This window comes from Herpailurus yagouaroundi, unplaced genomic scaffold (assembly GCF_014898765.1).
Source record: "Herpailurus yagouaroundi ecotype Mexico unplaced genomic scaffold, PumYag 210, whole genome shotgun sequence".
NCBI classification, from domain to species: domain Eukaryota; kingdom Metazoa; phylum Chordata; class Mammalia; order Carnivora; family Felidae; genus Herpailurus; species Herpailurus yagouaroundi.
Genome location: NW_024412441.1, coordinates 27,294,804 through 27,321,289, shown reverse-complemented (window position 1 = coordinate 27,321,289; position 26,486 = coordinate 27,294,804).

The window sequence follows — 26,486 nt, the reverse complement described above, 5'->3', positions numbered from 1 at the left end:
CTGTTAAATCGCTTTGGTGTTCAAATGACTAAATCTCTAAGTGGGCAAAGGGCAGTGATGGAATGAAAAGTTCTCTCACTTAACTGTGCTTCCTTTGAGAGAACTTTAACAGAATCGGGCTAGGTAATGCAGTGCTAGCATTTGGTCATCTGTTGGACTTGCATCCCAAGGAAAACCTTAGTTGCCCTGTGGGGGAGGGACTTGGAGCTGAAGACAGAAAGAGAAAAGAAAGGAGTTGTGGTGGGAAGAGGGAAGAGAAAGAGATGGAAAGTTATGTTAAAAAAAGAACTCTGTCGCATAACCTGGGTGGCTCAGTCAGTTAGGCGTCCAACTTCAGCTCAGGTCATGATCTCACAGTTCGTGGGTTTGAGTCCCGTGTAGGCTCTGTGCTGACAGTTCAGAGCCTGGAGCCTGCTTCGGAGTCTGTGTCTCCCTCTCTCTCTGCCCCTCCCCTACTCACACTTTGTCTCTCTCTCAAAAATAAATAAACAGGGGCGCCTGGGTGGCTCAGTCGGTTAGGCGGCCGACTTCGGCTCAGGTCACGATCTCACACTCCGTGAGTTCGAGCCCCGCGTCGGGCTCTGTGCTGACAGCTCAGAGCCTGGAGCCTGTTTCAGATTCTGTGTCTCCCTCTCTCTGACCCTCCCCCATTCATGCTCTGTCTCTCTCTGTCTCAAAAATAAATAAACGTTAAAAAAAAATTAAAAAAAAAATAAACATTAACAAAATTTTTTAAAAAAGGAAGTTTGCAACTGGCTTATTTCACTTAGCATAATATCCTCAAGGTTCATCCATGTTGTCACATAGTACAGGATTTTCCTCTACTTTAAAATTGAATAATGATATATTTTATGTATATACCACATTTTCTTTATCTATTCAACTGCTTGGATGGACATTTAGGTTGTTTCCTCATATTGGCTGTTGTGAGTAATGCTGCAATGAACATGGGAGTGTTAATATCTCTTTGAGATCTTGATTTTAATTCTTTTGGACAGATACCTAGAAGTGGGATTCTTGGATCATAAGTTAGTTCTGTTTTTGTTTTTCTGAGGAACCCATACCATTTTCCATGGCAGCCATACCATTTTGCACTCCAACCAACAGTGTACAAGGTTCTTCCAATTTCTGATTCCACTTTATGAAATGTCTAAAATAGTCAAACTCAGGACACCTGGGTGACTCAGTCGGTTAAGCATCTGACTTTGGCTCAGGTCATGATCTCATGGTTCGTGGGTTCAAGCCCCACGTTGGGCTCTGTGCTGACAGCATGGAGCCTTCCTGGGATTCTCTCTCCTTCTTTCTCTGCTCCTCCTCTGCTCGTGCTCTCTCTGTCTCTTTGTCTCTCAAAACTAAATTAATGTTAAAATAATAAAATAGGCTCATAAAAGCAAAGAAAAGAATGGTGATTCCCAAGGGCTGCAGTAAGGGGGAAATGGGCTTGTTTAATGCATGTAAAGTTTAGTTATGTACAATTAAGAAGTACCAGAGATCTGATGTACAACATTGTGCCTATAGATAACAATAATGTATACTTAAACATCTGTTTAAAAAGTAGATCTTATGTTAAGAGTTCTTATAAAAACCAAACCAAACCAAACCAAACCAAATCAAACCAAACCAAAAAAAGGAAAGAAGCCTAAAAGCACAAATACACACATCCTCACATTGAAATTGCTAGTATTTTCTAGTTATAAATGGTGTGATTATGTGTTAATGATGGCAAAATAATTCCCAGGCTCCTAACACTGTCTCCATTGTTGTTTAGAATAAATTACAAAAAAGTCTTGGACGCTATTCCATATGATCTGTTATCTAAACCATATTTTCTTTCTTCATTGTTTTTAACTTAAAAAAATATATATTTAGCAGGGAGATAATGGCTTCAGCTAAGCTGGTATTTAGTATTTTCAAATGTGTGAAAAAGATTTTTGGAACTAGATAAGATCTGTGCTTTCTCTTCTTTATATTTTGAGCCAATTATACAGTTGAGTTTCTAATACACAATGTGCTCCTGAGGTTTTTTTAGACATTGGAAAATAAAAAGTCAAAGTAAACATTAAATGCCTAGAAATAACTGTACTGTTGAAATGTTAGTATTACAGAGAAAGATTCTGCTGGTTAATACCACGTGCCTCAAACTTAATTTTCTAATACTTTTAATTAAATAAATCAAATAATTCCAAAAGCAAATTCTTTTCAGGTTTCTATATTTGTTTTTTCTCTAATCTAGGTATCCAGCATGTACTATATTTAGGTCTGCCTTGTTCACTAAGGTTTTCCTTAAATTTTTAACTGTTTTTATGAGAAGAAATCGTAAAAGCAAGTTGAATAAACCTTGACACTATGGCAATGCCCTATGTGTTTATAATGATGTCTGTTTATTTCAGTTTCTACTCATTTACCTATCTTATACATGAAATGATTTATCTCTGTTTTTGAGCAGATGTTGCCACTCAGGGAAAAAGACATTTGTGCTTGCATAGCAAGTATACCCTGGAGTACTTTAACTGATCTGGGTCTCAGATCTCAGAAAAAAACACACATTATTCCCATTATAAATATAAAAGTTTATTGGCTAAAAGATGTTGACATTCTGACTTGCTGAGAGCATTTTAGATGTCAATCTGTCTGGAAATGAGTAATTCCAGGGTTCCTAACGACTGGCTTATATCAGGTATATTCAATTTTTCTCTCATCTAGGGCCAATAAATGGCTTTATTTTTTAAAAATTTTGAGGGTTTAATTTTTTCCAGTTTTATTGAGATATAATTGACATATAACATTGCTCAAGTCTAAGATGTTATAAAGTATTGAACAGATACACATATAAATCATGAGATAATTACCACAATAAGGTTAGTTAACATATCTGCCACCTCCCATTGCATTTTGCATGTGTGTGTGTGTGTGTGTGTGTGTGTGTGTGTGTATTGAGAAGCTTTAAGATCTACTGTCTTAGAAACTTTCTAATATATAATCCAATATGTTAACTATAGTAACCAATATATACATTAGATTCCTAAACTTATTCATCTTATAACTGGATTTGTACTCTTTGACCACCTTCACCTATTTGCCTCACTGTCTCACCCTCTTGCCCCTGGCAATCACCAATCTACTCTGTTTCTGCCAGTGTTTTTTTTTTTTTTTTTTCCTCCACATATAAGTGAGATCATGCATTATTTGTCTTTCTTTCTGGTTTATTTCACTTTGTATAATACCCTTAAAGTTCATTCATCTTGTTGAAAATGGCAGGATTTCCTTCTTTTCTATGGGTGAATACTATCCCACTATCTATATATGTCATATATTCATGATCTATTTATCTGTTGATGGACACTTAGGTTGTTTCCATGTCTTGACTATTGTGAATTATGCTGCAATGCACATAAGGTTGCAGATACCTCTTCCAGAGAGTGATTTCATTTCCTGTAAATCTATACCTAAAGTGGAATCGCCGGATCATATGGTAGTTCTATTTTTAATTTCATGAGAAACCTCCTTACTGCTTTGCACTGTGGCCATACCAATTTACATTCTCACCAACAGTGTACAAAGGTTCCCATTTCACAAAATCGATACCAGCACTTGGTATGTCTTGTCTATATAATATCCATTTTTTATGTATTTTAAATGTTTATTTATTTTTGAGAGAGAGAGAGAGAGAGAGAGAGAGAGAGAGAGAGAGAATGTGAGTGGGGGAGGGGCAGAGAGAGAGGGAGACACAGAATCTGAAGCAGGCTCCAGGCTCTGAGCTGTCAGCACAGCTTGAACCCACAGACTGTGGCTTGAACCCACAGACTGTGAGATCATGACCTGATCATGAGCCAAAGTCAGATTGAACCACCCAGGCACCCCTATAAAATAGCCATCTAATAGGAATGTGGTGATATCTTGTGTTTTGATTGCATTTCCTGCTGATTATTGGTGCTGAGTGCCTTTTTATGTACTTGTTGGCCATTTGTATATTTTCTTGTGAAAAATGTCTATACAGGTTGTTGGCCTATTTTCTAACTGGATTATTTACTTTTTGCTATTTTGCATGCATTTCTTATATATTTTGTGAATATTAACATCTTCTTGGCTATATGGCTAGCAAATATTTTCTCCCATTCTGTAGGTTGTCTTTTTCATTTATTGATTCCTTCTTTGGCTGACAGAAAGCTTTCACATTTGAGGTAGTCCCACTTTTGTTGATCATTGCTTTCATTGCTTGTGCTTTTGATATTGTATACAAGAGCTTGTTACCAAGACCATTGTCAAGGAGCTTATTCCTTATGTTTTTTTTTTTTTTCTTTTCTAGGAGTTTTACAGTTTCAGGTCTTACATTTAAGTTTTTAAACTATTTTGAGTTAATTTTTACAAGTGGTATAAGATAAGGGCCCAGTTTCATTCTTTTGCATGTGAATATCCAGTTTTTCCAGCACCATTAATCAAAGAGACTATCTTTTCTGTATCGAGAATTCTTGGTTCTTTGCAAAAAACAATTGACATATAAATTTGGTTTTATTTATGTGTTCTTGATTCTATTCCAGTGGTCTATGTGTCTGTTTTTATGCTAGTACTATACTGTTTTGATTACTATAGCACTATAATATAGTTTGAAATTAGGAAGTGTGATGTCCCCAGCTTTGTTCATCTTTCTCAAGATTTCTTTGACTATTCAGTGTCTTTTGTGGTTATAAATTTTAGAATTTGTAAATTTATAAATTTTATAATTATTCTGTATTTGTGAAAAATACCATTGGAATTTTGATAAGAATTACATGAAACTAAGGCTTTGGGTAGCATGGATATTTAATACTTTTAAATCTTCTGACCTAGGAACATGAGGTGTACATTTACTTGTTTGATTTCTTCCATCAATGTCTTATGGCTTTCAGTGTGAAGATCTTTCACTGTCTTGGTTAAGTATTTTATTCTTTTTGATACTATTGTTAATGGGATTGTATTCTTTATCACTTTTTCAGATATTTCATTGTTTGTATATAGAGAAATAACTGATTTTTGTATATTGATTTTATATCCTGCAATTTTACTAAAAAATATTTGATTAGTTCTAACAGGTTTTGGCGGTGTCTTTAGGGTGTTCTATGCAAACAGACACAACTTTACTGCTTCTTTCATATTTGGATGCCTTTTATTTATTTTTCCTGCATGATTGCTCTGGCTAAGACTTCCAGCACTATGTTGAATAGGAGTGGTGAAAATGGACACCTCTGTTATGTTCTTAACCTTAGAGAGAAAGCTTTCAACCTTTCACTGTTGAGATGATGTTAGCGGTGTATTGTCATATACAGCCTTTATTATTTTGAAGTATGTTTCTTCCACACCCACTTTGTTGAGAATTTTTTTATCATGAAACAATGTTGAATTTTGTCAAATGCTTTTTCTGCCTCTATTGAGATTATCATATGGTTGCTATCTTTCTATTAATGTAATGTAGCACATTAACTTATTTGCATATGTTGAACCATCCTTACATCCCAGGGATGAATCCCATTTGATCCTGTTGATCGGGTGTGTGGTCTTTTTTTTTTTTTAATTACTTATTACTGAAGTGTAGTTGGCATACAAATAGTCATGAGTGCTGGTAAAAGAAAACAAAGTTGGAAGGTTATCTCTATGTGATTTCAAGAATTATTCTAAATCTACAATAATCAAGACTGTGAGATATTGACATCAAAATAGATAATTTTATCAATAGAACATAATAGTATATCCAAAAATAGACCTATATATAAATGGAATACTCAGTTTTGACAAACATACAAAAGTTATTCCTTAGAAAAAATAAAGTATTTTCTAAACAATTTTTGAAAGTTTTGACCTTCCTTAATTCTTAATAGGTTTTATTGAAGTATAAATACCATATGAGAAGATGCACTTTTTTAAAGTGTGTAAAATGGTACAAAATTATTTGTATCATTTTGTAATCTCTCCATCCTTCCCATAATATTCTCCCTCATTCCTCAGCCAACAATGAAGTTTATTTCTGTCACTATCAATAAATTTGCATTTATTTTCCATAGTTTTTGCCAATGGAATCAAGATTCATTTACTTTGTTGCACGAATTGTTTTTCCTTTTCCTGATTAGTATTTCAGGTTTTGAATTTATAAATTTATCAATTTATGTTGATAGACATTTGGGCTGTTCCAGATTTGGTTATTATAAATAAAATTACTCTGAAAATTTATGTCAAACATATGTTTCTTCTCTTGGGTGAGTTCCTTGGGGGTGGAATGATGCGATAATATAATAGCTGTACATTTAACTTTTTAGAAAATGACCAAACTTAAAAAAAAAATGGTTGTACCATTTTACATTCCCGGCAGAATAGTATGAGTGTTCTAGTTCTTCCACATGCTTGATATCACTTGGTATGATCAGTCACTTAAATTTTAGCCATTCTAATGGGAACCTTATAGTATCTGATCATGGTTTTAATTTTCATTTCCCTAATGACTAATGATATTAAGCATGTTTTCATACCATTCATATATCTTTTTTGATGAAATTTCTTTTCAAATATTTTCTTATTTAAAAAAATTGAATTTCACGATCTCGAGGTCTGTGAGTTTGAGCCCCGCGTCTGGCTCTGTGCTGTCTGCTCAGAGCCTGGAGCCTGTTTTGGATTCTGGGTACCCCCCCACCTCTGCTCCCCACCCACTTGTGCTGTCTCACTCTGTCTTTCAAAAATAAATAAATGTTAAAAAATAATTTAAAAATTGATTTGTTTTTTTTCTTATTAGTGAATTTTGAACATTCTTTATAATCTGGATACAAGTCTTTTACATGATATAAAAATTGCAAATATTTTCTCCCAGTGCAATAAATTTTCTTTCACTATTGAAACAGTGTTTTCAAGGGGCAGACACTTCACTTTGTCAAAATTTTCTTTTTTATGGGATGTGTTTTTAGTATCATATATAAGAAATATTTGCCTAACCAAAGATTACAAAAATATTATCTTATGTTTTGCTCTAGAAATTCTTTGGTTTAGGTTTCACATTAGGTCCATTTTCCTTTTGTTTAATTGTTTTTAATAAAATGTGATATGTGAGTCAAATTTCATTTCTTTTGCTTTTTGAATACTATTTTTTTTTCTGGCACAATTTGTTGAAAGATCTGCAAGACTTGTACACTGAAAACTACAAAACAATTTTGTAAGAAAATTAAGAAATGTAAGTGCATGGATTTAATTTCATTTAATTTTTGAATATGTAGAACAAATACATTCCTTCAACTATTAAAATTATGCAAGTTATACACAGATACATGTAATTCCTTTCCATATCTCTTTTACCTAATTCCCCTTTATCCTTTGTAGTAACCACTTTCAAGGTTTGCTGGTTTATTCTTCTTTAGTTCCTTTTTGCAAAGATAAACAGATATATGTCTAATATCTTATATTCTATTTTCTCTTATACAATATGTAGCATAATATTTTTGCTTTTGTACTTTGTACTTTTGTACTTTTGTACTTTTGTACTTTGTACTTTGTACTTTGTTTTTTCTTAATAAATTACCTGGAAGCCACATTATACAAGTTCATAGAATTCTTTCATTCTTACACACAGCTGTGTAGTATTCCATACTGTGTACATACCCATAGTTTATTCAACAAATGTCCCATGCTTGGAAATTTAGGAAGTTTCTTATAGTTTGTAATTACAAATATATTTCTGAATATGCAATATTTTTGTTTTAATATTTTATTTATTTGTTTATTTTTATTTAATTTGAAGTGTAATTAACATAGTGTTTTATTAGTTTCAGGTGAACAATATGAGTCAACAATTCTATATTACTCAGTGCTTACCATGATAAGTGCACTCTTATTCCCCTTTCTCTATTTCACCCATTCCTCCCATCCACCTCCCTTCTGACAACCAGCAGTTTGTTCTCTGTATTTATGATTCTGTTTTTTTGTTTGTGTCCTTTGTCTTTTGTTCATTTGTTTTGTTTCTTAAATTCCACATATAAGCAAAATTATATGGTATTTGTCTTTCTCTATCTGACTTATTTCACTTAGTGCTATTCTCTCCATTGTGTAAAACAGTATAGACGTTCCTCAAAAAACTAAAAAATAGAGCTACCACATGATCCAGTAATTCCACTACTGGGTATTTGCCCAAAGAAAACAGAAACACTAATTCAAAAAGCTAAACACACTCATATATTTATTGCAGCATTATTTACAATAGGCAAAATATGAGAGCAACCTAAATGGTATCGCTCTCTAATTTCATTTTCTAGTTTTTGTTGAAAGCATTTAGGAATACAATTAATTTCTGTATGTTAAGGCTGAATCCTGAACACTGATTTAAAAAAAAATCACTTAATGATTCTATCAGGGTATTGATAGTTTCTATTGGGTTTTCTAAATAGTTGCTAAGGTCATCTGTGAATAAAGACAATTTTACTTCTTTCTGTTGATCTAGATTTAAAGACCTGGATTTACTTTTATTAACTGTATTATTGCCCTTTCTAGAACTACTAACACAGTGAAAAGAAGTGGTGAGAGTGGGCATCTTTTCTTTGTTCTTTTGTCTACTTTATCTATTAACTTTGTCACTTAACCTTTCTTTTGACTAGTGTTAGCATGACATATCTTTTCATCTTTTCACTCGTGTGTCTTTATATTTAAAGTCCATTTCTTGTAGGCATGGGTCTTGTTTTTATCCTACCTGACAATCTCTGTCTTTTACTTGGGATGTTTAGAACATTTATGTTCAGTGTGATTATTGATATGGTTAGGATTATGTCTTGTTATTTCTTGAATACTGTCTCATTTGTTCTTTATTACTCTTTTCCTCTTTTTGTGTTTTGTGCTTAAATTAAATATTTTTAAGTGATTCCACTTTATCTCCTTTGTCAGCTTATTAACAATAGCTATTTTATTATTTTAATAATTGTTTTAGTGTTTTCAGTACATATTTTTAACTTACGGTATTTAACTACCATTAAGTGATATCATACCTTTAAATGATATGAATAATACCTTACAATTGCATATTTCCATTTCTTCCCTCTTGGCTCTTAAGGTATTATTTTCTTGTATTTTACTTACGTATATGGCATAAATCCCGTGATGTATTGTTATTTTCGTTTTGTCATTTATCTTCTTTTATTTAAGTTTATTTATTCATTTTGAGAGAGAGTACAAGCAGGAGGGGCAGAGAGAGGGAGAAAGAAAATCCCAAGCAGCCTCTACACTGTCAGTGCAGAGTCCCATGTGGGACTTGGTCGCATGAACTGTAAAATCACGACCTGAGCTAAGATCAAGGGTCTGCTGTGCAACTGACTGAGCCATCCAGGCACCCTTGTCATGTATCTTCTATGGAGATATGAATGTCTCATATATTTACCCTTGTGGTTACCATTTCCAGTGCTTTTCACTCCTTTAAAGAGATATTTTTGTCAAGTATAGAATTCTAGTTTGATGGGTGTTTTCTTTTTTCTCAGTACTTTAAGCATGTTGCTCCAATGTCTTCTCACTTGAATTGTTTGTGTTGGGAAATTTGATATTTTCTTCATTTCTTTGCATGTAACATATCTGTTTAATTTGACTGCTTTAAAATTTTTCTCTTTGTAACTGGTTTTATGTAATTTGTTATGTTGTGCCTTGGGTTTTTTTCATAGTTCTTGTTTATTTAACTTCTTGGATTTATGGATTTATGGTTTTCATCAATGCTGGATAGGTTTTGGCCATTCTTCTTCATAGATCCTTTTTCGTTTTCACTAATCTATGGTGTCTCCAATTAACCACATACTAAACCTCTTGAAGCTGTTCTTCAGATCACTAATGTATTTTTAATGTTTTCAAAATTCCTTTTTTCTCACTGAGTTTTGTTTTTGATAGTTTGTAATACTAGACCTTTACCATCATTGATTATGCCAATCCACCTCTTATATTGATTGTCTATTAATTCCATTCAGTACATTTTTCATATTAGAATTTGTCATTTTCATCTCTAAAAGTTTTATTTGGGTCTTTTTTCTACCCTTCACATCTATACTCAGTAGTTTGAACATACAGGATACACTTACTATAACCATGTTAACGTCCTGCTTGCTAATTCTAACATCTGTAATGGTTCTGGCTTGATTGCAGTCAACTGATTTTTCTCCTATAGAGGTCATCTTCTGATTTTTGCATGTTTGATAATCTTTGATTCAATGGCAAACATTGTACATCTTACCTGGCTGTTTTACCTGGTTGGGTGGTGGATATATTTGTTTTTCAATAAATCTTGAGGTTTTTATCTTTCATGATTCAGTGATACAATGAAGTTACTTTGAAACACTTTGATCTTTTTGCTTTTGCTTGTATGATTTGCTAGGTAGGTGTGGAGCAGTGCTCATTCTAGTGCTCACTATTCTCCCACTACTGAGGCAACACCTTCTTGAGTACTTTAATCAAAGCCCTATAAATTATAAGATTATTTAGTCTAGCTGGTGGGAGTAGACACTATTTCTGGCCCTCTATGAGTGTCAGATACTGCTCTTTCTAGTCCTCATGTGTGATTCTCTAGGTGGCCTTGTATAGTTCCCTAACAGGCATATGCTGGCCACTATTACTGAATACTTGAAGGGGAACTTCTGCAGATCTTCAATATTGTTTGATGTAGCACTCCAGTCTCAGTACTCAGCCCTAGAAATTGTTGATGTCTTGATCCCTGATTCTCAGCTCCATGTGTTCAATGCTGGGAGTCACCACCTCCATCAGTGTTTCCTCTCCTTGTGCCATATCCTGGAAACTCCCTTAAGGTTGTGAACTGGGACGATCATATGGCTTACCTCATTTGTTTCTCATATATCAGGAATCACTACAGTTTGTTGCTTGATGGCCATGTCTTAAAAACTTTTTTGGGGGGTGCCTGGGTGGCTCAGTTGGTTAAGCATCTGACTTTGGCTCAGGTCATGATCTCGTAGTCTGTGAGTTTGAGCCCAGCGTCGGGCTTTGTGCTGACAGCTCAGAACCTGGAGCCTGCTTCTGATTCTGTGTCTCCCTCTCTCTCTGACCCTCCCCCCGTTCATGCTCTGTCTCTCTCTGTCTCAAAAATAAATAAACGTTAAAAAAATTAAAAAACAAACAAACTTTTTTTTTCTCACATACCTTTTATGCTTTTTCAAAATTGTTTCAGGGGAAGATAAATTCACGCCTAGGAGTGGATCTATTTGTTTTTAAAGTTCTTTGTAAATTAGGGACACTAGTCTCTTATCTGTAATATTATGTTGCTAATATTTTCTCTCTGTTATGTCTTTTGTATTTGATTATGGCATATTAAAAAAATTTTTTTTTCAACGTTTTATTTATTTTTGGGACAGAGAGAGACAGAGCATGAACGGGGGAGGGGCAGAGAGAGAGGGAGACACAGAATCAGAAACAGGCTCCAGGCTCTGAGCCATCAGCCCAGAGCCCGACGCGGGGCTGGAACTCCCGGACCGCGAGATCATGACCTGGCTGAAGTCAGACGCCTAACTGACTGCGTCACCCAGGCGCCCCAGATTATGGCATATTTTTACTATGCAATTTTTTCACTTTTATGTTGTTTAATTTATCAATGTTTTCTTTTATTGAGTCTGGAATTTTAGTAATAGAAAGGCTTTTCTAAATGTTTCTATTAGTACCCTAGTATATTTCCAATTTTTGTAAACATTCCATGTGCATTTGAAAAGAAATAATATGCTTTATTATCAGTAAATAGCATTTAGCATATAGCCAAAGGTTAATCTTATTATTTTGTTTAAACCTTTTATATTTCTTATTTTTTATCTACTTGATTTGTCTCCAATTGAGTGATATGTTAAAATATTTATTATTATTGTGTTTCTATTTCTTTTTGCAATACTTAAAGTTTGTTGTGTTATTTAGTGCATAGTTATTCATAAATATCAGGTCTTTATATGGAACGTGTCTTTTAATGTTATAAAATGTCCTTTGTCTCATTTAATGCTCTTTGCTTTGAAGGCCTCTTTGGTATTAGAATTGCAGCTCTTGGTTTCTCATTACTTCTATTTGCCTAGTACATATTTTTAAATGCCTTTATTTTTAGCCTACTTGAATCACTGCATGTTAAGTGTGTCTCATATATAGAAGAGAGTTGCATCTTGTTTTATTGCCCAATTTGAAATTTTTTTCTTTTCATAAGCATATTAATCTTGTTCATATTTATTGATATGACTATATTTGCGGTCTCAATTTTGTCTATTGTCCTGTGCAGACATTTATTTGCATATTATGTTATATATACTGTTTGTATTTCTTTATTTGTTGTGCTCATTTTGCTTGTTAAACTTTTTCTTTTCGTATTTAAGAAGGCAAAAATATTATAGTGCTTACCTTTGGATTGATACTTATTATAAAGCCCTTAATTTTTTTTTTTACTTAAGTGTTCACATCTGTCATCCTTAAATGGTATCCTTTCACTCCCATTGACAACTATCAGTTATCTCATCTTACTTTTTCACTTTTCTTTTCTTTCTTGTTTTTACTTGCTGTTTTCTACTTTGCTCAAACATAATGTTTACATATTATCTTTAATTCATGATCATGTTCTTTTACTGTTGTTAGTGCTTCAATTAAACATACAGAGTATTTACTATAAGTCCTTTTGTGTAGTTTTGGGGCCATCCTTTGGCTGAAAGAGAGCCATTCTCTGTTAGATTTCTCTGGAAGTGCTCATGTATTCTGATTCTGGCATATGACAAAGTCTTTGTCTATGGCCTTATTGCTTTTAGGAACTTTGGCTGAATAAATGGTTTAATTCTTTAAGTTTCTTGAAAATTATACTCTCTTGTTGCTTTTCTTTATCATTTTGAAATACAGTATCTCAGTTTGAATCCTCTGCCTCTGTAATTTTTTTCTTTTCCTTTCTTTTTCTTTCCTCCTTTATCCTCTCCCTCCTCCTTCTTCTGCTCATCCTCTTCCTCCTATTTCCCTTCCTCCTCTTCTCCCCTCTCCTACTCCTCTTTGTTGTTCTTCCTTTCCTTATTTGCCTGGAGATGATGGAAATTATTTTTTTTCTTTATCTCTAAAGTAATAGTTTTATTAGAATATGTGTTGGGACACTTTTTTTTTCTGGAAGAGTCTCCTGAATTTATAGTTTTTAAATATAAGTTGTGTTCAATTGTCTTGATTTCATTTTTTAAGAACACCTTATATATAGGTTCAACTTTTGGGAGATGCCGAGATGGCAGAGAAGCATGGAACTTGTTTTTTGCCTCTCACCCCTGAAGTGCAGCTAGATCAATTCCAAGCCATCTTGCACATCTTGCACACCTAGAACACTGATTTAAGGATTAACAAAGCAATCTGCATAACTTGAACCACAGAACATGGCAGGTACATGGCATGGAGAAGTGAACTGGGGGAGAAAGAAGCTGCAGAGGCTAGGGAGCTGTTTCTTCTGCAGAGAGAGGACAGAGACGGGGGGAAGAGTACAGAAAAAGCACTCCTCCCCCTCAAAACAGCTGGAGAGAAAGAGAAAGAGTGGATTTAACAAAAAAGGGAGAAAGGAGAAAGGGACTGCAAGGGACTGAACAAAAAAAGGGAAAAAGGAGAAAGGAGAGGGTTTAAATTCCATTAAGATGCTATAAACAGGGGAACACAGAGTCGGAAACTCCACAGCTTGATATCTGGTGGAGCTCTGGTGAGAAGGACAAATCCTCAAGAGTAGAGAGCGAGGTGTGAGGGATACTCAGGCCACACGGATAGTGGCTGTTTCCCTGCTGGGAAGACATTTGGTAGAGGCTGTGTGGCCTCCCCACAGGCAAAGGTCCCAGCATACCCTGGAGAATAGCCACATTCACTGGTGTTGGAACAAGGACATTAAGGGTGAAGCCTGGTGCCAGATGGGTGTTATGATTTACTGTGATCCATGAAATGCTGTTGCTACAGGATTGCATGAACTTTTTCTGGGGCAGACTGACAGCTGGCAGCAGTCTCTGGGCATCTGCAGCAGCATGGTCATGCAAATGTAGCAGTGGTCTGCAAGACCCTCCCCCAGAGGGTCTGAGCAGGTCAAAGCAGCAGAGCCCTCAGAAGTGAGGGGTTTGGAAACACAGCCCCATCTGAGATAAAACTTGGAAGGGAGGTGCTGCCTGGCAGGCTGATGGCTTGGTCACAGACAGTGTAGAAGCAGGGAGTGGATGGAAGCCAGAGACAAAGGAGAGGTGTTTGATTGCCAGTGTGTGAGAGCACAGAGTTCTGATACTACAGACTGGGTAGCTGGGTGAGGCCATTTTCACCCCTTCCATTCATGCACATACATACCTACATGCACCACAATGACCCACCCCAGTAATCGAACCCTTGGCATCTAGTGGATGCCCAATGTTTATAGCAGCACTATAACAGCACCACCAAAATATGGAACAGCCCAAATGTCCATTGACAGATGAATGCATAAAGAATATATGGTATATATATTCAATGGAGTTTTACTTGGCAATCAAAAAGAATAAAGCCTTGCCATTTGCAACTACATGGATGGAAGTAAAGACTATTATGCTAAGCAAAATTAGCCAGTCAGAGAAACACAAATATCATATGGCTTCACTCATATGAGGAATTTAAGATACTAAACAGGCGAACATAAAGGAAGGCAAGCAAAAATAATATAAAAACAAGGAGGGGGACAAAACATAAGAGACTCTTAAATAAAGAGAACAAATGGAGGGTTGCTGGAAGGGTTGTGGGTGGGGGATGGGCTAAATGGGTAAGGGGCATTAGGGAGGACACTTGTTGAGATGAGCACTGGGTGTTATACACAGGGGATGAATCACTGGAATCTACTCTTGAAATCCTTATAGCACCATATGCTAACTAACTTGGTATGAAAATTAAAAAATAAATAAATAAACAAAAAAAAAAATATATATATATATATAGGTTCAACTTTTTGCCTATCTTCCATTTTTATCACTTTTTTTCTGACACTTTTATTCCTTTCTTTATCTCATATTTCTTCTACTGTTTAAAAAATTTTCTAAATGCTCACTATTAAGTTTTTATTTCAATCAGTCCTCCACTGAGTACCTTGTAATTTAGTCTTAATTTTATGTTTTATGTTTTATTTCTTTCCTGAGTTCAACTTTCCATATCATTTCTTTCTGAGTTTCTATACATTTTGCTCTTTGCCTTTGTATTTCTGATTCAACGCATTTTACCATCTCCCCATATTCTTGATTGAGAATATTCAATATAGTTTGAAGTTTTGTACTACAGTTTTCTTCAATTTAATGTTTAGTGAGTCAAGTGTTTTCTTCAGCAGAAAAGGCTTTCCATTTATGTATGTATTTATTTCCCCACATCTTCTGACACATGGCAGTCATTTTATATGAAGGTGATCTGCTATTTTTTACTCCTACTCATTTCATGAACAGGATTTTTAGTTTGTTTCCCATCAATGCAGTTTATTTTATGGATGGTTGTGTTGTTGGTAGGTAAGGGAGAAAGGGTTGGCATGTCTTTCATTTCTGCAAAATTCTTAATTTTCCCTCTCATTTCCTCCTTTTCTCCACTGAGTTGTCACCAGGGTTTACCACTTCTTTTTATGTCTAGTTCTTCTTAAAAGCCGTAGTTCTTCTAAGTTGCCCCCTCTGGTCCTTCCCCCTTTATCCAAGGCTATAAACTATGAAGTCCTGGTCTGGATTCCTTATTTGGGCAATTTATTGTTGCAATTTCTCTTTCTAGAGGCAGTCTTCTGCTTTTTTTTCACATGGAATCTTTTAAGTCTTCCATTCTCCATGCTTTATACCTAGAGGATTGCTGTCATAAGAGTTCTGGGTTTTCTTTTCCTTTCTTTTTGGTCCTTTCTAGTTATAGGTAATTTGAAGGTTGTATTTTATTAGTGTCTAGAAATGATGAATTTGTTCTCCTTCTTGATGTCATGTCTTTTGGGGGGGGGAGGATGTGAGTAAATGGGAGGCAAAAAGTCAAGCTTTGCCATTGTTCTCTGGACCTGAAATCCCTCATGCATCTGTTATCTTTTATCTAATTTCTTTAAATGTTTCTTCTACTTTTCTTTTCTTTAAATGTTTTCTTCTACTTTTATTACCTTAGGCCTTTTCTGACTTCCAATAATTGGATTCTAAGGATATCTATATATAGCTTTGCTATTTCTCATATTAAATTGAATCTCTAATGGCCTTTAATTTTTAACCCGCTTTCTTTTTTTTTATCTCACTTTTTCTGTTTAATTATCTTGATTTGGAAATTTTCAAGTTTTACTGAGTTTGCATTCTTAAATTCTTCTACAGCTGAAAGCATTTATAGTTTTATTTCATCTCTTGGGTAATTTTATTCCAGAATGAGTTTTTAGTTCCCTATTTTTCTTTTGTTATCTCTCCCTTTTATCCTTGCTTCCTTCTGCCTTCCTCTACTATTGTTCTTTCATTTGTTTACCTAGTTATGCTATTTATCTTGTTCATGTTATAATTGGCAGCTCTCTCTAGACCTTACTCTTCAATGTTATAGAATAGGTAAATACTTCTCAGCACCCTTATTGTCCATTCTAGGGTGGCTTATTTAATTTTTGTTGAGTATGCTGGATGTTGTCCATTGATAGCTAATACCATCTCAAGTATTCTAAACTCTAACTTGTATCCCAGTTACTAGAAACCTGAAAACAATATTTTCCACATTCCTTTGACATTTATGGCCTACATTTTACCAATTAGAGTCAGCTGAATGACATTTGGAGGGTAGAAAAAAATGGGGAGCCATTTTTCTCTTTTGGCAGCAACTGATAGACCCATAAGGGAGATGGGATACAAAGTGTTTGCAGTGACTTCCAAATAAGTTCCTGTGAATCACCTTCTTTGATACTGTAAGTAGTTAAAATATTCAAGTTTGGTTTCTATTTTCCTGTCTAAACAATAATTGACACCGCCCCGTTTTGAGGGCTAAAGGAGTTTTCTATCTACTTTCATGAAACTTACAGTATGAGGATATGGTGTAGGGATGGCAGATAATATTAAGTGTACTATCTTTGCTGTGCAAACTGGGCTTCCTCCTCAGAGAAACCACTAACCATTCTAAGCTTGAGACCACTCCCTTTAACCAGGAATGTGCGCAACTCCTATGAACATCAGTTATGCTGATTTTAATTGCTGAGATAACTGTCTGCTAAGTCCCAAGATTGCTGTGTATAATGACAATGCAAAAACATTCAAGATAACAGATTCATTGCTTGCTGTTAATAAAACGTATGGGTCTTCTCTGTATCATTATTTCATTGTAAACATTTGACTGAGAATCTGAACAAATTTGGAAATCCCAAGCCTTTTTGGCTCTCTCTTGTTCCTGGTAAAATAAGGCTAGTTCAGACTTAACAGGAATACTAAGTTTATCCAGGATTTCCAAGTCAACTTTTGGGCTAACTTAAATGACAACACTGAGTCAATAAGGGTCATTTAGGTCCCTCAGATGTTACCATGACCAAAGGAAAGCTGGTCAATAGCACTTTAATAATTAAGGGTCCAACCTAACTGGCAGCCAAACTCAAAAAGATGCAATAGGTATAATCTAGTACAGCATATGGTTTATAGAAGCGTATGACAGGAAACAAAGTTCACATAGCATCCTGATCTGATTGGGTTGCACAGTATTAGTGAGTACCCTGGATTTTTAGTGACCTCACACTTATGACCTCACATGTGCATCTGCTGTAGATGAAAGCCAGTGTGTGTGCCATCTTGACAGAGAAGCTGTGGCTACGTTTCCCATCATTTTTACATTTTCCCATCATTTATGTTTATACTCTATAACGTAGGCCCAAGGCTCACCTTCCAACTTACAGATTCCCAAACTCAGGTGCCATCCCACAGAAAAATAATGTTCATAGCATACAAGACAGACATAGTATTCCTTACTTTTCTGAACTCCATTTTCAAGTATTACTGTGAAAAGAGGTGATCCACACCTGATATTAACCCCTTTCCCAGAATTGGATTGGTTATCCAGGAATAAACAAAATTAGGTGAGAATTCAGGAGGCACTGTGCCCTCTCTGTCTTCTAATTATAATCCTGTGGCTGCAGCGAATCTGGGATGTTCCTAGGAAGAGCTGAGTTGGCACAATCTTGGACAATTCTTGAGTTTTATAGTTATAAATGTAGGTTGTACTCTAGAATTGCTCACAAACAAGTGACAACGGTTTAAACTGGCTTTGTTTCAAAAGGAAACAAAGTCTATTTATAATTAACAGAGTTAGAATTTTGCTTTGTTTTGTTTCTGACTCTCATCAAAAAGAGCAACATGAATAAAAAATACAAAACCTCTGTTAGACTTTCTCTTATAACACACCACTGGTAAATTAATCAGGAGAAATATTCTTCAGCTGTCTATCTCCTGGTTCTTTAGTCCACGCCTGGCTGGGCTCTCTGCTGATCTTTCATTAGCGTTGATGAGCCCGCGGTGGAAAGGCACTTTTCTTTGCTCCTGAGAGAATCTCCACTAGGTAGTCTCACAGTTTTAATCACTGCTAATAGCTATTTTGGCACACATTCAGAGTAGACTCAGTGAGGGGCAGAGGAAATATTTTGCATTAACTGGATTATTTTAAGTTTTCAGTCCTGCAATGTTGCTTCAGGACAAAATGGATGGTGCTGGGAAAGACAGCTTGCTTTCCCCAGAGCCTGCAACGAAATGGCTCCTGCAATGCTAAACCAGGTTGGATTCCTCTTGGCTGTCCACTGGATACTGTGCTTATGAAGCCTTCAGGCAGTGGAAATGGCAGTTATGATTGGGATGTGCTTGATATGTGGTGGTGGGTATGATGGTCTACTGGTGACTGATTGCAGGGGCTGGAAAAAGAAAGGAAAAGGCCATAAAAGCAAGTTTTGGTTCCTCCTTTAAGATGTAATGTATTAGACTTACATGCTTCTGGGCTACCTTCCCTGCAGGACATTCAGAAGAATTTATGTTATTGGTGAATATTAAAAAGACTAAGAACATATAGAGGCTGGGTTTGAAACTTCCTCCATAATCTGATTTAAGGATTTTACCTCCTCTCAATGCCAAACATATGACTGACATGAACGTATCAGGGATTGAAAAGGATCTGGAGTCAAGCTGTTTCTGACTGGTTTGAAGGCATATAGTACAATATACTTTCTGAAATATGTAATGCCAAAGATGTACCCTTTGCCTAGATTCAGTAAACCATAATGGTTGAAAGAATAGGGTTTGGGGACCTGGCTTCAAATCTTGGATCCACCACTTGTGCATATTTTGACAAACTGATCAACATTTATGAGACTCATTTTCATCCGTCAATAGAATGGGGGAAATAATATCAATCTGATAGGATCACTTGGAGCATATAATGAGATTGTATGTGTGCATTATGTGTGTTTGCATGGTTTAATGTGTGTCTGTGTGTCTGTGTATGTGTGTGTAAATCAGAGTATCTGGCTTTAATCAATAAATGACAGTTAACATTTCCTGTCATGTTGGGACACTTTTAACAATGCTTCAGCTTTCTCCAGGGCTGCTTCAAGTTTCATGGTAGACTCTTACCTTTTTTACTGACAAAATCCTTGTTGAATGCTGTCTTAATTCAGGCTGCCATAACAAAATAGCATAGACTGAGTGACTTAAACAACAGAAATTTATTTTCTCACCCTTCTGGAGGCTAGAAAGTCCCAGATCCAGGTTCTAGCAGGGTTCAGTTCCTGGTGAGGGCCCTTTTCTTGGCCTGTATAAGCTCCCTTTTGTCTATTTCTTTACATGGTGGAGAGAGAGATCTCCTCCTCTTCTCATAAGGCCACAGGCCTATTGGATTAGGGCTTCAACATCATGACCTATTTTAGCCTTAATTAACATATGGGCTTAAACATACACATTTTGGAGGGACACAATTCAGTCCATAGAAAAAGCCAATCTCTTCTGGGAAAGGGCACTTGATATGGGCAGCGGGTCATCCCAGATACACAGAGAACTTTTTTTTAAAGTTCATTTATTTTGAAAGAAAGAGAGAGCATGTATGTGTGAGAGTGGGGAGGGGCAGAGAGAGAGAGGAAGAGAGAGAATCCCAAGCAGACACGGAGCCCAGATGGGACTTGAACCCATGAACCATGAGATTATTACCTGAGCCACTCAGGTACCCCAGACAGTCTCAGAGATCAATTCATTTAAGTGTTTGAGGTGAAATGTCATGGTGCAGGTCTCAGTTGCCAGGGGCCTTACCAAGAGTTGCTACAAGTAAATTAAGCATTCAAATTTTTTTTTACTCGACGCTGAATTTGAACTATCTGACCAATGAACTAATTTTAATTTTGAAATGTAATTGTTATAAACTGATGTTAATAATTAGATTTGTAATTTTATATCCCTGAAGCAAAGGATCTTTTCTTTTCCCAGGTTTTACCCCTTTACTTTTCAGATTTCAGATTTTTTTATGGTTCTGAGGATAAGATGCCCACTGCTATAAACTTCCGATATTCATTTTTTTATACCTCAGTGTCTTCTGAAATACATGTGTGTTTTCTATAATATGGAAAGTAGACACAAGTAATGCTTTTGTTTGTTCTCAGTAACTTTTATTCAACTGAAGAGAAAGGAGAGATATTTGATGCAACTAATTCTGAGGAAATGGAGTGATCTTGCTTGATTGTTGTCTGTCATCTGCTCATGATGGGCACAGGGAGGAATGAACAATGTACATCAGCATGGGAACCGAACACCTATGTTAATGTACTGCCTTCTGTTTCCTTGATGGAAAGTCTGTCCAATCAAGAGTCCTGAATCATATACAATCTACAGATGTCAGTAATGCAAGACTGAAAACGACACACATAAACATTTCACCTGCTTAAAATCTGAATGAAGCATGTCTTGAGTGAATGATTTTAGTTTCCCTTGACAGTGACTACATAGCAGTGTGTGGAGATAAGAAGCATACTGGCTCTTGATGGGGAGAGAACCAACTTTGTGTCCCAGCCTTGCCACTTGGGCAGATTACCATATTTTAGAGCTTCTCTTTCTTAAAGTATAATAGAAAATGATAATATCTAGTTCATACAAATTTAACAAAAATGAATCATGATAAAGGTGTGGAACATATTCTGGCTCGTAGTAAGTGCTCATTAAATGTTTCACCTACCTAATTTTGCTAATGATCTTTTGAGCTAGACTGAACTCCTAACCTCCATGCCCACTCTGCTCCCAATGGAGGGAGAAGTGAATTATCCACAACTTATTCTAAATTAGTGAGTTTAGGTAAACAGGTTGAGTTGCTGTTCTCAGCTTCTGCTTCTTTTCTGTAATCAATCTGCCTGCAAGGAGGGTTCGTTTACATTCTTACCTTGCCTATATTTTGGGGACATACATTTAATACAGCCCATTGTGGCTGCACACCAATGCCACATTTCTGTTCTAGGTTTCATAAGTAGTAAGCTTACTATTTTGACTTCTTTTGTCTAACATTCATGTGCAGCGCTCAATTGGTCCAAGCCAAGTGGAGAATAATGTATTGTTGAGCCTCTTCAAATGTCATCATACATAAATAGCAGGACTGGTTTATGATACTTTATTAATTTAGCAAAATGGACCACCTTGGAGGAATAATGGTAAGTGGTCTTGAATGATGATTTGAGAATTACTGGAAAAGTTGCAGAAAAAAATTTTGTTCATGGCCAGACTTTCACTTTCACCATCAAAGTTTTTATTTTATTGGAGTCCTCTCCTATAGTTTTTTGTTTGTTTGTTTGTTTGTTTGTTTGTTTGTTTTTGCTTTAGAAATGCAAGTATTATGAAACAGGATTAACATCTTAAATCACACAGGCTTCTAAGTATCATTTATGTTCTTTCTCACTTGGAACAGTGCAGGAAGAGGGAATACTTCTAGAATTCAGAGAGGTAGAAAAAAGAGGGGTGAGGAATTTTAAAACCGAGTATTACCTAATGCATAATATTGCCCCTGGTCAGTCTCATGGAATTTTGTTCACCATAACATTGGCACACAACAAATATTTGTGGGATGAATCAATGGACACTCTTACAGATCTGCTTAGTAGAAATACAAATGCCTACTCACACAGTTGTGACATTATGAGGAGTGACTGGCCTGAGATGATGCTCCTATTTCATTTATGCTTTTGCATGTGAAAAGAGAAGATGACTGATGTATATAATGTCTCACTGTGAAATCTTTCTCGGTTTTATTATAACATCTGTAAATAGTATGCACAAATTGAATTAAGATTGAGATGACTGTAACTTTGCAATAATGAAATACTAAGGTATCTTTTTATACTTCAAATAGTTATTTCCAGTGGTAAAATAAAGTATATCCTATATAAGCTCCTTGAATCATGGAATAAAAAGTTCAGTCAAGAACAATCTTATATCTATATAAATTTAGTGTTAAAAGTGATCTTAATTAGTGACCTTACTTGTGAGACCCAGTGTGAATGAGCTCAGTTTCCTTCATAAATAAAAAGTGTATTTAATGTGTTTGTGTGGTTTTGAATGATGCCCTGATATGAGATGGGGCTTGCGTCCAGTGGAACTAAATCACGTGGAAGTGCCAAACCATTGAAGCAAAGCTCTTTTAACAAGATGATCTGTCATCCTATCAGTTTTTGTTTTGACAGTTATAGACCATGATAATGTTGTGTCTGGCATTGAAACATTCTATTTTGATCTCTAAATGAATTCTCCTATTTGTTACCCATAAAAAATGAGTTGTATAAAAAGGCAGAACTTCAATCAAAATTTCCAAAGTGTGCAGCATAGCCTGGCCCTGCCCAGAGAGGAAGAAGTCAGGAAGTTCATGTCAGGATTAACATGGGTCCTATGTGATGAATTGGTCTGGAGTGGGCAGGAGAAGCAATGATAAATGCTAGTTTTTCCTTTGATAATAATATTAAGTTATAGTTCATACTATGGAAACTATCCCAATTGACTCTGGTTGCAACTCCTGAGAAAACTTTATCATTCTGACTCAATATGCAGAGCCTGGCACATTTAGCAAGAGGTAAATATTTTTAAATTTCTAAATGGATTTTCTGGCAGCAAAATGCTCTTTTAATATAACGTACACCATGCACTAGCTTAATTAAGGTCAATTTATCACAAAAGTATTCTGCCCCAGGAGCCAGACTAGAGTTTTGGGAAAATTAAAGAAGGAAAGTAATGATGCAAAAATAGGTGGGACGCTATTTTCCAGACCAGCCAGCAATTTCCAGAATTCCAGGTTGGGATAAAGAGCTTTCCAGCAAGGGGACTTCTATGGCTTCCTCCAGCATGTACTAAAGGGCATTTAACCATAGTCATCACCCAGTATCAATTTATATCCTGGAGAGACTGGTCTTATTCAACCCTGCAGATGTTTATTGAGGACTTACTGTCACCTAGCAATTTCTTGTTTCTTATCTGCATGACAGTCAAGAACAGTCAAAAACAATAGTTGCATAATTATAACTTTCCCTACTCATCAGAAACTTAAAAAATCACATCAAATTTGTGGGAGATGGTAAAGTCCTGGATTTTTCAAAAAGGAAATAGGATATTTCTTGGATTGGATTATAAGAAAGTTACCTGCTGGATAGGAGAAGCATTTTGGTTAACTTGAATTTAATTTATTCCAATTTTTATTGTAAGTTTCACCAAAAATAAAAGTCAGACATCTTATTCACTATAGCATTTGCCATAAAAATGTTTCTGTGGACTTCGCCATGAGAAATTCCCTTTAAAATTTTGCTTTTCTTGAGAAATTTGTGTGTTAATTAGCTGGTACTGATTCATGCTGCCTTCTGTCTCTGAGATGCTTCTAGAACTCAGAGTGGCCAGTATGATTTTACCTCATTATTTAACAATTAACTTCTATGTAGCCTGGAACAAGCCATAACCCTACCAATGTGTTTAAACATTCATGACCCTGGCATGCTCTGGCTAAATGGAGACTAAAACCCAATATCTGCATGGTTTACACAGCAACTGGGCATATAGGTCTTGGATTGATATAATCTGATTCCTTTATTTCACCAAAGGTGTATGTTTTACCAAAGCAGTTGCATAAAATGAGAAGTGGAAGAGATTTTCTTGAAGATAAAGTTCAGTGTTTCCAGACAAATATCAGTAAACAAAACCTCTTTGTTTCATTCCCTTAAGAACACAGGAATCAAAGAATCCTTGATTAATGTAGATAGTGTCTGTTTGGTTAAGGCATAACAAAATCTTCCATCAGACAAATGATGTCTGGAGCAGGCTTCCCACCAGATTTATCATTTATACTCAGGGGAAATGACCAATTCTTATAATATGCCCCTTTCAGCATGGATCTATATCCAGTGTTTCACTTAGAGACCCCACAGCTGCTGCCCAACACAGTTGTTTTCTACTGCAGCTGGGGCCAGATGAGGCCAAATGTTATATATTCTAATTAGTCTGGTAAGTTAGCTAGTATTTAATGTGTTAAAGATATATTTGCAAAGTGAAAAACCAACAACTATGAGTGCCACGAGACCAAGATGCCTTTGCTATGAGGACAAATCTGTACACTACAATGACTCTGCAGACAGGAGCCTGAGATGCATAATTTGGATCTATATCCATTAAATACTCCTCTACTCTGTCCCATAATGTAATTAACATTGCAGGTCTCAAGGCTCCTTTTAAGAGAATTAGAAGCCATGAGTCATTTGGGCTTCATCGGAACAAGCTTTCCTAATGCAAAATGACTTAATCGCAGAGATTGCTACCTGGCAGCATTCCGAGATATCAGGACCTGAAAGTCAGCACTTAATCTGATTTAGGGCCTCTTAAAATATTTTTCCAACTTGGCTAAACATTGCTCTGGTGAAAAAGATTGAGAATTATTTTAGGAACCAACCATGGCCTGAACTGTCTTAGCTGCGATATTATTCCTTTTAAGTAATTGCATTTAATTTCGAAACCTATGCAAAAACAAACTAATGAAGAAAGCTGACTATGCTAACTAAAGTCAGACTAAATGTGTAGAGCAAAGATAATATAAAAATAGAAATATTTAAATAGATGTACGTTGTTCTACTTTCCTGTTCTTAATGTCAAGACTTATTCATCTATGTAAGGGCATTTTTATTGTGATTTTAGTAACACTGAAAATAAAATCTTAATAAGTATCCTAATAGTGTTTAAAGGGCTTGTGAAAGTTAGCCCATCAAAGTGGTAGCCTATCAGATTGAAGAGTTGGTGTAGATGGACCAATACTTAATGGTATTTAATACTTAAAATGTCTTTAGTGTGATGTTGCACTTATGTGTTGTTTTGGGTCATAATACTTTTTATTTATTTATTTATTTATTTATTTATTTTTTCTGAAACTGGGACAATTTTATTGGTTGATTGATTTAGTCACTTAGTTTCTATGTTTTTATTTTTTTAAGTTCATAATTTTATTTTTTTATTTTTAATTTTTTAATATGAAATTTATTGTCAATTGGTTTCCATACAACACCCAGGGCTCATCCCAACAGGTGCCTTCCTCAATACCCATCACCCACCCTCCCCTCCCCCCCACCCCCCATAAACCCTCAGTTTATTCTCAATTTTAAGAGTCTCTTATGGTTTGGATCCCTCCCTCTCTAACTTTTTTTTCCTTCCCTTCCCCCATGGTCTTCTATTAAGTTTCTCAGCATCCACATAAGAGTGAAAACATATGGTATCTGCCTTTCTCTGTATGACTTATTTCACTTAGTATAACACTCTCCAATTCCATCCATGTTGCTACAAAAGGCCAGATTTCATTCATTCTCATTGCCTAATTGCCTGGTTGACCCATTAATTCTTTAGTAGGGCGTTCTTTAACCTCCATGCTTTTGGAGGGTTTCCAGACTTTTTCCTGTGGTTGATTTCAAGCTTCATAGCATTGTGGTCTGAAAGTATGCATGGTATGATCTCAATTCTTTTACACTTATTAAGGGCTGTTTTGTGACCCAGTATGTGATCGATCTTGGAGAATGTTCCATGTGCACTCGAGAAGAAAGTATATTCTATTGCTTTGGCATGCAGAGTTCTAAATATATCTGTCAAGTCCATCTGATCCAATGTATCATTCAGGGCCCTTGTTTCTTTATTGATTCTCTGTCTAGATGATCTATCCATTGTTGTAAGTGGAGTATTAAAGTCCCCTGCAATTACCACATTCTTACCAATAAGGTTGCTTATGTTTGTGATTAATTGTTTTATATATTTGGGGGCTCCCATATTCAGCGCATAGACATTTATAATTGTTACCTCTTCCTGATGGATAGTCCTTGTAATTATTATATAATGCTCTTATTCATCTCTTGTTACAGCCTTTAATTTAAAATCTAGTTTGTCTGATATAAGTATGGCTACTCCAGCTTTCTTTTGACTTCCAGTAGCATGATAGATAGTTCTCCCTCCCCTCACTTTCAATCTGAAGGTGTCCTCAGATCTAAAATGACTCTCTTGGAGACAGCTAATAGATGGGTCTTGTTTTTTTTTTTTTTTTTTTTTTTT